Consider the following 13,720-nt stretch of genomic DNA (forward strand, 5'->3'; position numbering starts at 1 on the left):
CGTCTGAAGGCCCTGTCACAGTCTTGTCAGGTTTTCCGACGAGTACGCCCAGAGATGGGATGGGAGATGGGGGCGGGGGGTTGGCGTTTGTCTGAATTGTTCTGAGCTCAGTCAAAGTTCCAGCCGTTAGCGCTAAGCAGTGACATACAGTATTCTACTATCAAAATGCTAAACAGTATGTAATTATTAATTTGTTGAACCAAATGTCATGGCAAGAGGTTCACAACTTTTGCATTCACTGTCTGGAACTACGAACAAAACTTCCAAACATCTCTTGATAAAGCTACTTCATATTTGATTAAATGTAAGTAAGAAATTACTAAGGGGATTTATCGACACTATATCTAGAGAACAGACCTTGAATAATGTAGTTGAATGGCTCTTCCCACTTCTGCAACAAACGTTGTCTTAGCCATTCAAGGGGGCAATGTAATAAATAAAAATACCTTGCGGTGTCAGAGATTAAACTGTACTGTGTAGCTCAGTTAATCTTTGGCAATTGTCTCTGTAATTTCGTTTTGCAATTTTTTAACATAACTGAGGCACTAAACGTCTCCTCAGTGCTCTACTTCATTCTATCACTCTCCGCCGTCACCAAGCTCTTCTGCTCCCCATTGACGGTTGTGCCCCTTTCACTAATAGAAATTCCAAAAATGCAGGTAAAGGAACCGTTTTTGGCCAAGTAGCAGTTCCAATACTGTGTTATTTACTTATTTCTTCTTGAATCTGACTGATCTGCTGAATCACAGTTGATGTTAATAAATAAAGGTCTTCAGCGTCCAGGCCGGGAGAAGGGATCATTGCATATTTTTTGCCCTGACGCTGTTTGTGATGTTGCTGGACAAGAAGTGGTTAAACTAGGCCAGTCAAAGGCAAACGGCTGCAGAAAAATCGAAAAAGAAACCATCCTCCTAAGGATTGATTCATCAATAGAAATTAAAAGCAACGGCCGTAACATTAAGATTGCAATGGGAATTGAACTGTTAAATTCAGAGGAGAGAGTGGATAGATGGGCTGACGGCCTCTGAGGGCGAGGACTTATCTGATGATATGTTGGAAGAGGAAACAGAAGTCGACAGGGAAAAGTGGTAGTGAATCACTTATTGGAATCTGATTTTAAAAGTGCTTTGAATGACTTAAGATCGAATAAGCCAGAAGGGACTGATAAGGTTCCGTTGGAATTTCTAAAATCATTGAGGAATTGGCCACAAAACGATTTTTCACGTTGGTGTTTTGAATGTATGAGGCTGGCGATATGCCATTAGACTTCCGCAAAATATCATCCACACAGTTCGGAAGATAACAAGGCCGATAGCAGCGAAAATCATCGCATAGTCATTTTAACACACCATTAATTCCAGCGGCTGACAGGAATAATATACAGCAAAGTGGTAATGAAAATTGAGTATCTGTTAAATGACCATCAGTTTGGTGTTGCGAAGGATGAAGGAACGGGGGAGGCAGCTCGAACTTTGCAGCTGATAATGAAAGCGAGAATGAAGAAAAATCAAGGTACGCTCATAAGATATGTTGACCCAGAAAAAGCGCTCGACAGTATTAAATGGTGCAAGACGTTCGAAATTACGACAAAAATAGGAGCAAAGTACATGATGAGAGGAGTAATATACAGCATGTACGAGAACCAACAGGGAACAAGATGACTGGAAGACCAACAACAAGGTATTCGGAATAAAGGAGCGCGATACGGAAGGAAGGAGGGCGTAAGGCATGGATGCAGTGTTTCGCCCCTACTGTTCAGTCCACTCATCGAAGAAGTAAAGACGCAAACAAAGGAAAGTTTCAAGGTGAAAGAGCATCAGTGATAACATTCGCTGAAAAGCTTGCTATCCTCAGTGAAAGTGATGACCTTTTGTTTGGAATGAAAAGTCTAATGGTTACAGAATATGGACTGAGAATGAATAGGATAAAGACAAAAGTAAGAAGAAGTAGGGGAAAAGAGTAGCGAGAAACTTAACATCGAAATCGTGCTCACGAAGTAGACAAAGTTGAGGATTTCTGTTACACTGGTAACAAAATGACTCATCATGAACGAAGCAAGGAGAACCTACAAAACAAACTAACACAGGCAAAGAAGGCATTTCTGGTAAGGAGAAATCTACTGTTGACAAACACAACCTTAATCTGAGGAAGAAATTTACGAGAACGAACGTTTGGAGTAGAGCACTGTGAGGTAGTAAATCATGGACAGTGGGAAAAGGGAAACGGAAGAGAGTCGAAAGTTGAGATGTGGCACTACAGAAAAAATTTCAAAATCAGGTGAAGTTATGAGATAGGGCATGAGGAGTTTTGCCACATAATCAGCAAAGCAAGGAACACATGGGAAACAATGACAACAAGACGGGACAGGATCACACGAAACGTGTTAAATCACCGAGGATTAATAGTCCTAGAGGGAACGGTAGAGAGTAATAACCGTGGAGAAGATCTGAGTAGTTGAGGATGTATGGTGCAGTTGCTACTCTTAGACTAAAAAAAATCCTCATGTGGTTGCACCCAACTGGGGAAAGCTGAGACCGGCAGAGGAAGGGAGGACAGAATGAAGAGACAGAAGGGGATGGATGTGGGGAGAGGCAGATGGAGTGGGCAGAGATACGGCGTCTGGAGATGAACAGAGAGAGAGAGAGAGAGAGAGAGAGCGGGCAGATTGACATGGAGAGAGAGAGAGGAAACGGATCATTGACTGGGGAGGAGGTGTTAGAGAGTGAAAAGTAGATGGACATTTAGAGTGGGTGGGAGGAGATGGACTGTGACTGAGGGGATGAGCACATTGGGTTAGCGATGGGAGAAGAAGAGGTGGATGTAGAGAATGGGGGAGGAGGTGATTTGTGCAATATACATCCCGAACAAATACGAGAGTAAAGCTGTGGGGGAAACTATAGTCAGTTATTTATTCTATATATAAAGCAGAGTGTATGTGTGTGTATATGTGCAAGGTCCCCTCCCAAACCCATGAGTCGATTTTAAACAAATATGACTCAGAAATAGGAGGCCTCACGAGTATCAGAGACTTATAATACCCTTGCTCCAATACGTGGTGCTGGACGTGGTATGTACAGTGCTCAATAGCGAGGTTATCTGCTCCCATACCCAAGTAAATGAGCATAATTGTGGTTATCAGTTGATGGAAGCATGCAACGAAGTCCAAATAAAAAATGGAATCCGCAGCAGTCCGAAGACTCTCTCACTCAATCCGACACACAAATCAACAAAGGACTGATGCCGCAGGACAGTGTGTGAGGAAAATACGAAGATATAGCGGAGCAACACCTAAAACATAATACATCACACAGAATCTTAAAAGACGAACCACATTCGATTCATCATCTCCTAAAATAGAAGATAAGTCAACTTGTGAGCCGGATTCTGCCCTCATGGATTGGTATAAAACACATTCAGTTAAGATGTGACGTACAGAAACCTGTACAACACAAGCATTGCATACCGGTTGGTCTTCCTGCCGAAGGAGGGTGCATCAGAGTATAAATATAAATGGTCTTTTTCGTATCTGAACTTTACACACACAGAAGAAATATAACAGTACGTAATATTAATTATGTTTTATATCTTACAAACATTGCTTTTTTATGTGCTTGGGCAAGGCATCTTTGTCCGTTAGGTTAATTATGACCGCGCTCTTGCAGATTCACCTTTTATCTTTTATATCGGACTTCGTATTTCAGATCAGCACCCGAAGACGTCGATGGTTCATGCTGGAAGACTATCTTTACAATTTACGGATCCTTTCGTTGCCAAGCCAAGACACTCAACAATCTTACAAATAACAAGTGACATAAAATAAAACATACATGGATTAATAATAATTATATTCTGAAATAGAAACATAGTTTAAAAATACATTTATATCATGTGACTACGAGTGCCGGTGACTGCAACTCGTGAATAAAATATTGAAATAATACAATGTTAATGGCGGTGTGCCACACACGTCCAATCTGTACAGGACCTATCAAACAGAAAGTAACCTATCCTTTCGTCATCTGACGATCGTAATTCGTCCTCTGTTTTCCAACGGATGCAGGCAATGCTTGCATAGCCGTGGATTTCATCTGTGGTTTTTTAATGTATCTTTATTTTTCAACTTATAACTACGACTTTTTCCTAAATAACCGCTCAGCGTGCAAATGTGCCTTTAAAAGAGGACAGTGTCCTATCCGAAGGCGCGTTGAAAGTACTTGTTCCCGTCGCAGTGTCCGGAAGGTCATGTCGTTTTCGCGGGACTCAACAAGTTATTCTCTATCCCTAACCACTCCTTCTCCCACAGGCCCATGAAGCTGTGTCTCAATAGCGAGGTAACTTCTTCGACGGGGGCAGCATATTCAGAAACTATTACTTCCGAACAGCTGCTGCGACTGACGCTTCAGCACCCTGAATGCCAAAAGATACTGGTACCCTGCAGAATGACACATCTTCTCCCTGTCTCTGGAAGTGGTAAAGGGTGTCATGAATCACATGAAGACGATTTTCGGCTGGATACATGTGACCAACAGCCTAAAGAGCACTTAGAGAGTAGGTGCAGATGAGGAATTTGGTAGCAGGGAGGCAGTGTTCTCAAGATCGCATATACAAGTAATGCAGCATCATACACTGTATACATACCAGCTAAGCGAATCTCGACACAGTCTGGAAATAACACAACACGGCCAACGGAAAAATGTTGCTTCAACGCGTCAGTGTAAACGACCACGCAGTCGTACTGCTCAGTTAAAATTCTGTAAAACATTTTCGATTTAACAATAAGGGTAAAAATCTTCTTGCACACTAATATATCTAAAATATTCTGGGACTCAGTATTAATAAACGACTGCAACCGCGATGCCGCACAGAAATATCGTCCGTACAAAGAGCCACTAAGTCTGGCCACACGCAACACTATGGAATGCAGGTGATTGTGGAGTGGACAGTAGGCTCCACTTATGATGCATCATGAGGATCCACAGCCGGATGATTAGTAGTGGTTCACCAGCCTCAACAAAGAAGCTAGGAATTGGATTCATCCTATACCCTATACCCTAACAAGCAGTTGCACGGACCTTCAGACCTTTGGATGCTGCATTGGAAAGCTGGACGGAGTGGTCACGCCAATTTGGATTTCATCTCGCCGCCTACAGAATTCAAGGTAACGAGCGCCATCCTTTTCTTTTGTCGTCCGTCGGTGTGCAAACCTACCGTGTGATAGTCAAATTATTTTCCCAACGCGACGTAGCAACTCTGTCCTACGAAGAAATTTTATCTGAATTAGATGCATATTTCAAAGAATCAGTCAATGTAGTTGCGAAACGGTATACCGTCTTTCGTACAAAACGTACGGCAGGCCAGACTAATCGGGAGTGGGTTGCAACCTTGCAAGGCCTTACTAGGGATTGTGCTTTTGAGTGTCAATGTAGACTCCCATATTCAGATACTATGGTACGTGATGCAATTGAACATAACGTTTCTGATGTTCGTATAAGGGAACAGATTTTGAAACTAGTCAATCCCTCCCTTCAACAAGTGATGGACATATTGGATGGGCAGGACACACATGACTTTGCTTAGGAATCATTTGAAACTTCGCCAGCCGTGTGTCAAGTTAACCAGCCCGCCGGGCGAGCTGCACGGAGCAGTAAACAGCCTTTGCGCCCGTGCGCGCCGCTGCCGCTAGGCTCGCAGCCACGTGTGCCGCGCCGGCGGGCAAATGCAGTGCTTAAATCGTGCCTGCGGTGCGCTACTAAACATTCGCGTGAGAATTGCCCGTCCCGCCAACCTATTTGCTTTTACTGTAATAAAAAAGGACATATTCAGAGTGTTTGCCAGAAAAAGCTCCGATCAGAAACTCAAAACCATTCCAGGCCCTTTGCTTTGCGCTGGAATCGGAATCGAACCAAGGATACTCCGGCTCGCGAAACTTCGCCCATGGAAATTCATCCCGTTCATACCACTAAGCCCAGTGCCACTCTCTCTAACAGTGACTGTGTTCGTCCCACAAATAGTGCGTTGACATCGCTGGAACTCCCGTCACGTCGCAAGTGATTTTGTACCAGTGTCAGTTCACGTTGCGCGAGACAGTCGCTCTTGTCGTCAGTAGGACAATAAACTCTTTGTAGGCTTGGACATTAACAGCAAAGTGATACCATTCCAGCTCGATACCGGAGCTGCAGTTTCACTGGTCAACCAAGACAATTACAAACTGCTGGGCACACCTCCGTTGCATGCTGCAAATGTTATGTTAACTAGCTATTCAGGTCAAGGGATCCCTGTGTTAGGACAGTGCAGCCTTCTTACAACATACAAAGGACAAACAAAACTTGTGTCATTTTACGTCCTTCGTTCTTCTTCTGCAGTGAACTTGTTTGGTTTCGATTTATTTCGGTTGTTTAACTTGTCTATAGTAAATCAGGTCCTATCAGTGAACCAGACTGAGCCTTCAGACAGTGTTTCTCGTCTGTGTGAAGAATTTGCAGACATTTTTGTACTGAACCTCGGTTGCGCTAAGCACTATAAAGAACATTTGGAACTGAAAGTAGACGTGCAACCGAAATTTTTCAGAGCGCGCAATCTTCCCCACGCATTGCATGATGAGGTTGCAAAAACATTACATGATTTGGAATCACAAGGTGTAATTGAACGTGTGCAGGCTTCTCTCTGGGCATCACCCTTAGTAATTTTGCCAAAACCTTCGGGAAAATTGAGACTTTGTGTGGACTTCAAGGCAACAGTGAATCCACAACTAGTGATTGCAACTTTTCCTTTACCCCGCCCGGAAGATCTTTTTGATAAACTGTGCCCGGGCAAATATTTTTCGAAGTTGGACCTAGTCGATGCGTACTTGCAGATCCTGGTGGACGAAGAATCCCAGCACGTTTTGGTGGTTAACACGCATCTTGGTTTGTATCAATTCAAACGACTGCCATTTGGGTGTGCATCCACCCCTGCATTGTTTCAGCAATACCTACAAATTGTTTGTGCTTCGGTCCCTACTGCTGCCAACTATCTGGACGATATTGTGATCTCCGGAAAGAAGGAAGAAGAACATTTAGCCAATCTCAGAACATTGTTTCATGTCTAGCGACAAAATGGTCTTCACTTACGGAGGGACAAATGTTTGTTTTTTGCTCGTGACTTGCCATACCTGGGGACATGTACTCAACGCCCAAGGCATACATCCCAGTCCCACGCACCTCCGTGCCATACAAGACTTGCCTCCACTGCAGAATTTGAAGCAGCTACAGAGTGTGCTGGGAAAAATCAACTATTATCATAAATATGTGCCGCATGCCTCTCTAATTTCAGCTCCGCTTCATCGCTTACGCCGTAAAGGTGTTCCATTCGTCTGCACGACGGAATGCGAACGCACCTTTCGCCGGTTGTAATCGGCGCTGCTTTCCAATACTTGCCTTACGCCATTCGATCCCTGGAAGCCCCTTTTGTTGATGGTGGATCCATCGGATTTCGAGATCGGTGCTGTGCTTACGCACAAAGATGGCTTGCACGATCGCCCTATTGCCTTTGCGTCCAAATTGCTCTTGTCTGTGCAAAGAAATTATTCACAAATCGAGAAAGAAGCATTGGCTTTCGTATTTGGTGTCACAAGGTTTCATGACATCTTGTATGGTCGTCACTTTACCATAATCACAGACCACAAACCTTTGACATCGCTTTTTCATCCGAACAAGCCTGTACCTCCACATACAGTGCAGAAATTCATTCGCTGGTCTGCTTTCCTCCCGCAGTACTGCTACGATATCTTGTATCGGTCCATTGCTAAGCACGGAAACGCCGATGCGTTGTCCCGTTTGCCTGTTGCTGAGGATAGGGCATTTTATTCCTCCAAACTTGCTTGCATGTTTGTTGATTCGGAAACCGATGACATGGTCAAATCGTTTCCGATTGATTTCGTCGTGTAGCTACAGCCACAAATGCCGACCCCGTCCTAGCTACCGTTCTGCGTTTTGTTGCTACGCAATGGCCCTTGTCAAAGTCACGGATCGGGGACGCGTTGGTTCGCCGATTTTTTGCCCGCAAGGAGAGGCTCTTTGTTCTACGCAGTGTTTTGCTGTTGCGTTCTGATAATGATAAGTCCAGGGTCGTGGTACCACGTTCGTTACAGTCCTCTGTCTTAAAGCTTCTCCACCAAGGACATTGGGGTATAGTGAGAACGAAACAACTTGCTCGTCAGCACTGTACTTGGTTCGGAATCGATGCCGCGATTACGAATATGTGCTCTTCTTCCATGGTGTGTGCCGAACACCAATCTGCGCCACCGCGGAAATTCTTTGCATGGTCAAAAGCCACTTTCCCTTGGCAACACATACACATCGATTTTGCTGGTCCATTCTGGAATGCTCGATAGTTGGTTGTGGTAGATTCATTCAGTAATTTTCCTTTTGTTGTCTGGATGTCTTCCACGACATCATCTGCCACCATCCAAACGTTATCTGCTATCTTTTGCATTAAAGGTCTTCCACAGACAATTGTTTCCTACAATGGCCCACAATTCATGTCCGCAGAATTTCAGTCATTCTGCAAGGCCAATGGTATTCAACATCTGACGTCCGCGCCGTTTTCGCCACAGTCAGACGGTGCCGCTGAACGATTGGTCAGGACTTTCAAGTCACAGATGTTGAAGCTGAAAGAGTCGCATTCTTGGAAGGACGCGTTATTGCTCTTTTTGTCCTCGTATCGCTCGCCGGCTGAGTTGCTCCACGGCGGCCATCATCGAACCTTGATGTCTTTGCTACATCCACCGCATCAGGTTCCTGTGCAGCGGCAGACGCCTGCTTTTGCCCCAGGCGACGTTGTCTACTACCGCCACTATCGAGCTTCACGGCGTTGGCTCGAAGGGCGCGTTCTTCGCTGCCTCAGATGCGCTATATATTTGGTTTTGAGGGCCTCTGGTGAGGTGCGCCGGCATCTCAGTCAGCTGCGCCTCTGTCGTCGTACGGTATCTGCCGCTCGCCGTCTGCTTTCAGCGACGGTGCCGTCCGGTCAGCGCCCTGGGGACCCATCTACTGGCTCGCCTCAGCCCCAGGTGTTACCGACGCTGCCTTCCATGTTGCCCCATGGCGACGCGCCGCCGCCGCCGTCGCCTGTTCTCTCGCCGGCGACGCCCGCAGTGGACGCGTCGCTGCAACCGCCGAGCGCCTCCCTGGGTCACGCGCCGCCGATCGCTTCCCGTGACCAGTTGTCCTCCGCCATGGAACTCTTGCCCGCTCCGGACCATCTGTCGTCTTCGCCCGTCAGGTGCCCCGACCCGATGGAGGTCGACCCTTCGGCCCCTCCTGTCACTCCACGGGCGCATACACCGCATGTTGGCGTGCACCCTGGAGTAGGTTTTCAGGCGTTCCCTAGTTCCCCGCGGTCCGAATGGCAGGGTGCGGGTGGCACAGCCTCGCCTGTTGTTAGGCTCCCCACCTCGTCACATACGTCAACATGGGATCCTCCCCACGGCGGGCACAGCCGTCCGCTGATTTGCGGGGGAGGAATGTGGTGTCACCGCCAGACACCACACTTGCTAGGTGGTAGCCTTTAAATCGGCCGCAGTCCGTTAGTATACATCGGACCCGCGTGTCGCCACTATCAGTGATTGCAGACCGAGCGCCGCCACACGGCACGTCTAGTCTAGAGAGACCCCTAGCACTCGTCCCAGTTGTACAGCCGACTTTCCTAGAGATGGTTCACTGTCTACATATGCTCTCATTTGCAGAGACGACAGTTTATCATAGCCTTCAGCTACTTCATTTGCTACGAACTAGCAAGGCGCCAAATTCCTCAAGAATGTATTCTGAACAGATAATATTGTGAATCATGTACCGTCAAGAGCGACGTTCATCATTAATGGATTAAAGTGTCAAAGTAATTCCGTCAGCTTTCTGAAATCTAATTCCTTGTCATGTTCCAGACCTCACGTCAGTATAGTCAGTCCTTCCCTCCTCACGCCAGCCTGCGTGAGCTAAAACGCGTGCATTTCGGCCTCTTCTAGTAACGCGGTCTTGGCTCTTCTGCCAACACAATAAGACGTACTTTGGACGTAATACCATTAATGGCAATAGAAAACAGAGTGACACTGAAACAGGTCCCGGAGGGACCCCATTTCCTTCCTCGAATCACTTAGACAAAGTATCACCAAACTGATATCGAAAAGCTCGTCCTGAAATGTAGAACCACATGAAAATTGGTAATAGTCCTCTGAAACCACATTGGTGAAGTTGTCCCAGAATGTGATGCCCCCAAGCAGTGCCATGAGACCTCTCATGAGGTGATTTTTGAATGGGTACGTTTGTTGGATTTCCGCCGCCAGCAGGGTGAGATTGTTAAAGGCAGAACAATACCTCTGAAATCTATGCTGGGAGCTAGTAAGTAGGATCGGCGATTCTAGGACCCATAACAGGCGGCAGTTGACCATACGTCTTAGAGTCTTTCCTGTGCAGGTAGTGATTGCCACGCTATGATAACTACTGGATAACATGTGGTCCTTCCCTGTTTCCAGAAGGGCCACTAAAATCGCCTCCCTCCATGAACCAGGATAGTTTCCAGTCAACCAATCACATTACAAGGGACAAGAGTACTTCTTCTGTATCCTGCTGAAGGTAATATAATATGCGGTGTGCGATTTGATTCATACGCGGAACAGTCTCCTTGCCCACTCAGGCTCCAGCGTCGAAAAAGGAGAATTGTAGCCCTCGGTGTTGGTAGAATAAAAATTCCAACCATCCCTCTCTATCAATGCGTGATGGCGAAGGAAAGCTGGATCTTGGATTGCCGTTGCAGTGATCGAATCAAACTAACCCGCCATGGCTTCGCTATGTCGCCAGATGTAGACACAGTTGCCACAGTACAGCAATTACAGGTCGTCTGGCACATTTTCCAGATATCCTCTGTATGGCTTCGTGCACCTCCGAAGAGCTAGTGGAAAGAGTGACAGAGTACAGGAACACTTGCCAAGACTCTTCTTGTTCTTCCTGATTGTCCGTCGTGCCTTTGCCTCAGCAGTTCTTAACAATGTGAGTTTCATAGCATAAGATTGGCATTTAAAGCCCCGCAGTGTCATGTGTCTCTCTGTGATGGTAGGTCTATACTCTTCGTTCTAATATGGGACATATTGCCTCCGAGGTCCATGTGAAGATGTGATACCCCAGCGGTATTATAAATCACAGAGTGATCCACCCAGTCCTGGACTTACCTCGATGTTGAAAAACAGCTAATTGACTGTAGAGTGTCCAGTTAACTCTGATAAGCATCCACCATGGCAGCTTCCTTTCAGAGATAGCTTTATCTGCTAGGTGAATCCAGATAGGGAAATGGTTGCTGGAATTCAACTCAGCGACCACTTCCCAGTGAGCAGCATGGACAAGGACAGAAGAACAGAAAGTAAGGTCTACAACTGAGAATGACCCCCTGGCTGTGCTAAAGTGTGTGCTACCACCTCTGACACAATGAGGCTTTCGACGATGCGACCCCTGGGGCACGGTGATGGAGATCCCCATAGAACATGATGTGCATTAAAAACTCCTAAAAGTATGAAGAGTGGAGGGTGTTACGAAACCAGGTCATAAATACCTGCCCTACCCAAACATACGTTGTGCAGCAGAAACACACTACAGGCGGCAACAGAAAATGGGACATGCACTGTGACAGCAACTGCCTGAATAGCTGTTCTGTGGAAGACAGAAGTAGAATGGTAAATGTTAATCACAAAGATAGCCACTCCACCCTTAGCACTGTCTCCACTGAGGTCATCTTCCCGATGAGCGCTGTATCTTCTGAGCAAAGGGATATTGCTACGTTTGAAATATATTTCCTGCACACACAGACTGAGGGGTCTGTTGCGTCAACAGTTTCAGCGCCTCCACATAAGGTATGCAGCCGTTCATGTACCATTGAAGTATAGGAGCCATGCATTCGGCAGGTTTACATATTCCAATTGCCCCTCTGAGTGTAGCAGGACCAACTTCAGAGGGAGGAGGAGTGGACTCAAAAGTTTATTGAAGCAGAGCCGTAGATCTACGGCCGAGTCGCTATTCTCTGCCCTGTATCTGACGAGTCAGCTGCTTCGATCCTGCCTCCTTGACAGTAGACTTAACCGCAACCTTCTGCTTCTGATTCGCCCACACATACTTAGGCTGTGCCAACCTGGTGTGCAGCATATGGCATGACAAAGTACGAGGTGCATTCAAGTTCTAAGGCCTCCAATTTTTTTTCTAATTAACTACTCACCCGAAATCGATGAAACTGGCGTTACTTCTCGACGTAATCGCCCTGCAGACGTACATATTTTTCACAACGCTTACGCCATGATTCCATGGCAGCGGCGAAGGCTTCTTTAGGCGTCTGTTTTGACCACTGGAAAATCGCTGAGGCAATAGCAGCATGGCTGGTGAATGTGCAGCCACGGAGAGTGTCTTTCACTGTTGGAAATAGCCAAAAGTCACTAGGAGCCAGGTCAGATGAGTAGGGAGCATGAGGAATCACTTCAAAGTTGTTATCACGAAGAAACTGTTGCGTAACGTTAGCTTGATGTGCGAGTGCGTTGTCTTGGTGAATCAGCACACGCGCAGCCCTTCCCGGACGTTTTTGTTGCAGTGCAGGAAGGAATTTGTTCTTCAAAACATTTTCGTAGGATGCACCTGTTACCTTAGTGCCCTTTGGAACGCAATGGGTAAGGATTACGCCCTCGCTGTCCCAGAACATGGACACCATCATTTTTTCAGCACTGGCGGTTACCCAAAATTTTTTTGGTGGCGGTGAATCTGCGTGCTTCCATTGAGCTGACTGGCGCTTTGTTTCTGGATTGAAAAATGGCATCCACGTCTCATCCATTGTCACAACCGACGAAAAGAAAGTCCCATTCATGCTGTCGTTGCGCGTCAACATTGCATGGCAACATGCCACACGGGCAGCCATGTGGTCGTCCGTCAGCATTCGTGGCACCCACCTGGATGACACTTTTCGCATTTTCAGGTCGTCATGCAGGATTGTGTGCACAGAACCCACAGAAATGCCAATGCGATTTGTTCAACAGTAATTCGGCGATCCCCCAAAACAATTCTTTCCACTTTTTCGATCATGTCATCAGACCAGCTTGTGCAAGCTCGAGGTGGTTTCGGTTTGTTGTCACACGATGTTCTGCCTTCATTAAACTGTCGCACCCACGAACGCACTTTCGACACATCCATAACTCCATCACCACATGTCTCCTTCAACTGTCCATGAATTTCAATTGGTTTCACACCACGCAAATTCAGAAAACGAATGATTGCACGCTGTTCAAGTAAGGGAAACGTCGCCATTTTAAGTATTTAAAACAGTTCTCATTCTCGCCGCTGGCGGTAAAATTCCATCTGTCGTACGGTGCTGCCATCTCTGGGACGTATTGACAATGGACGCGGCCTCATTTTAAAACAATGCGCATGTTGCTAGCTCTTTCCAGTCTGGAGAAAAAAAATCGGAGGCCTTAGAACTTGAATACACCTCGTAGCATCAACAGCAAGAGGGCAAACAGTAATCACCATTTTATAGTTTGCATGGAGACAGCAACAGCAGGTATGGGAGCAGTTGTTACCATAGGAATATATGTGGAGACAGCAACAGTTCCAACTGAACTATCACTGCCACAGATGCACTTCCAAGGGCATTTGCAAGGTGACAGCAATAGCAAGAGTGGAAGCATCTGTTACCATAGTATTGTGTGTGGAGACAGCAA

Source organism: Schistocerca cancellata, chromosome 7 (genome assembly GCF_023864275.1).
Source record: "Schistocerca cancellata isolate TAMUIC-IGC-003103 chromosome 7, iqSchCanc2.1, whole genome shotgun sequence".
NCBI classification, from domain to species: Eukaryota; Metazoa; Arthropoda; class Insecta; order Orthoptera; family Acrididae; genus Schistocerca; species Schistocerca cancellata.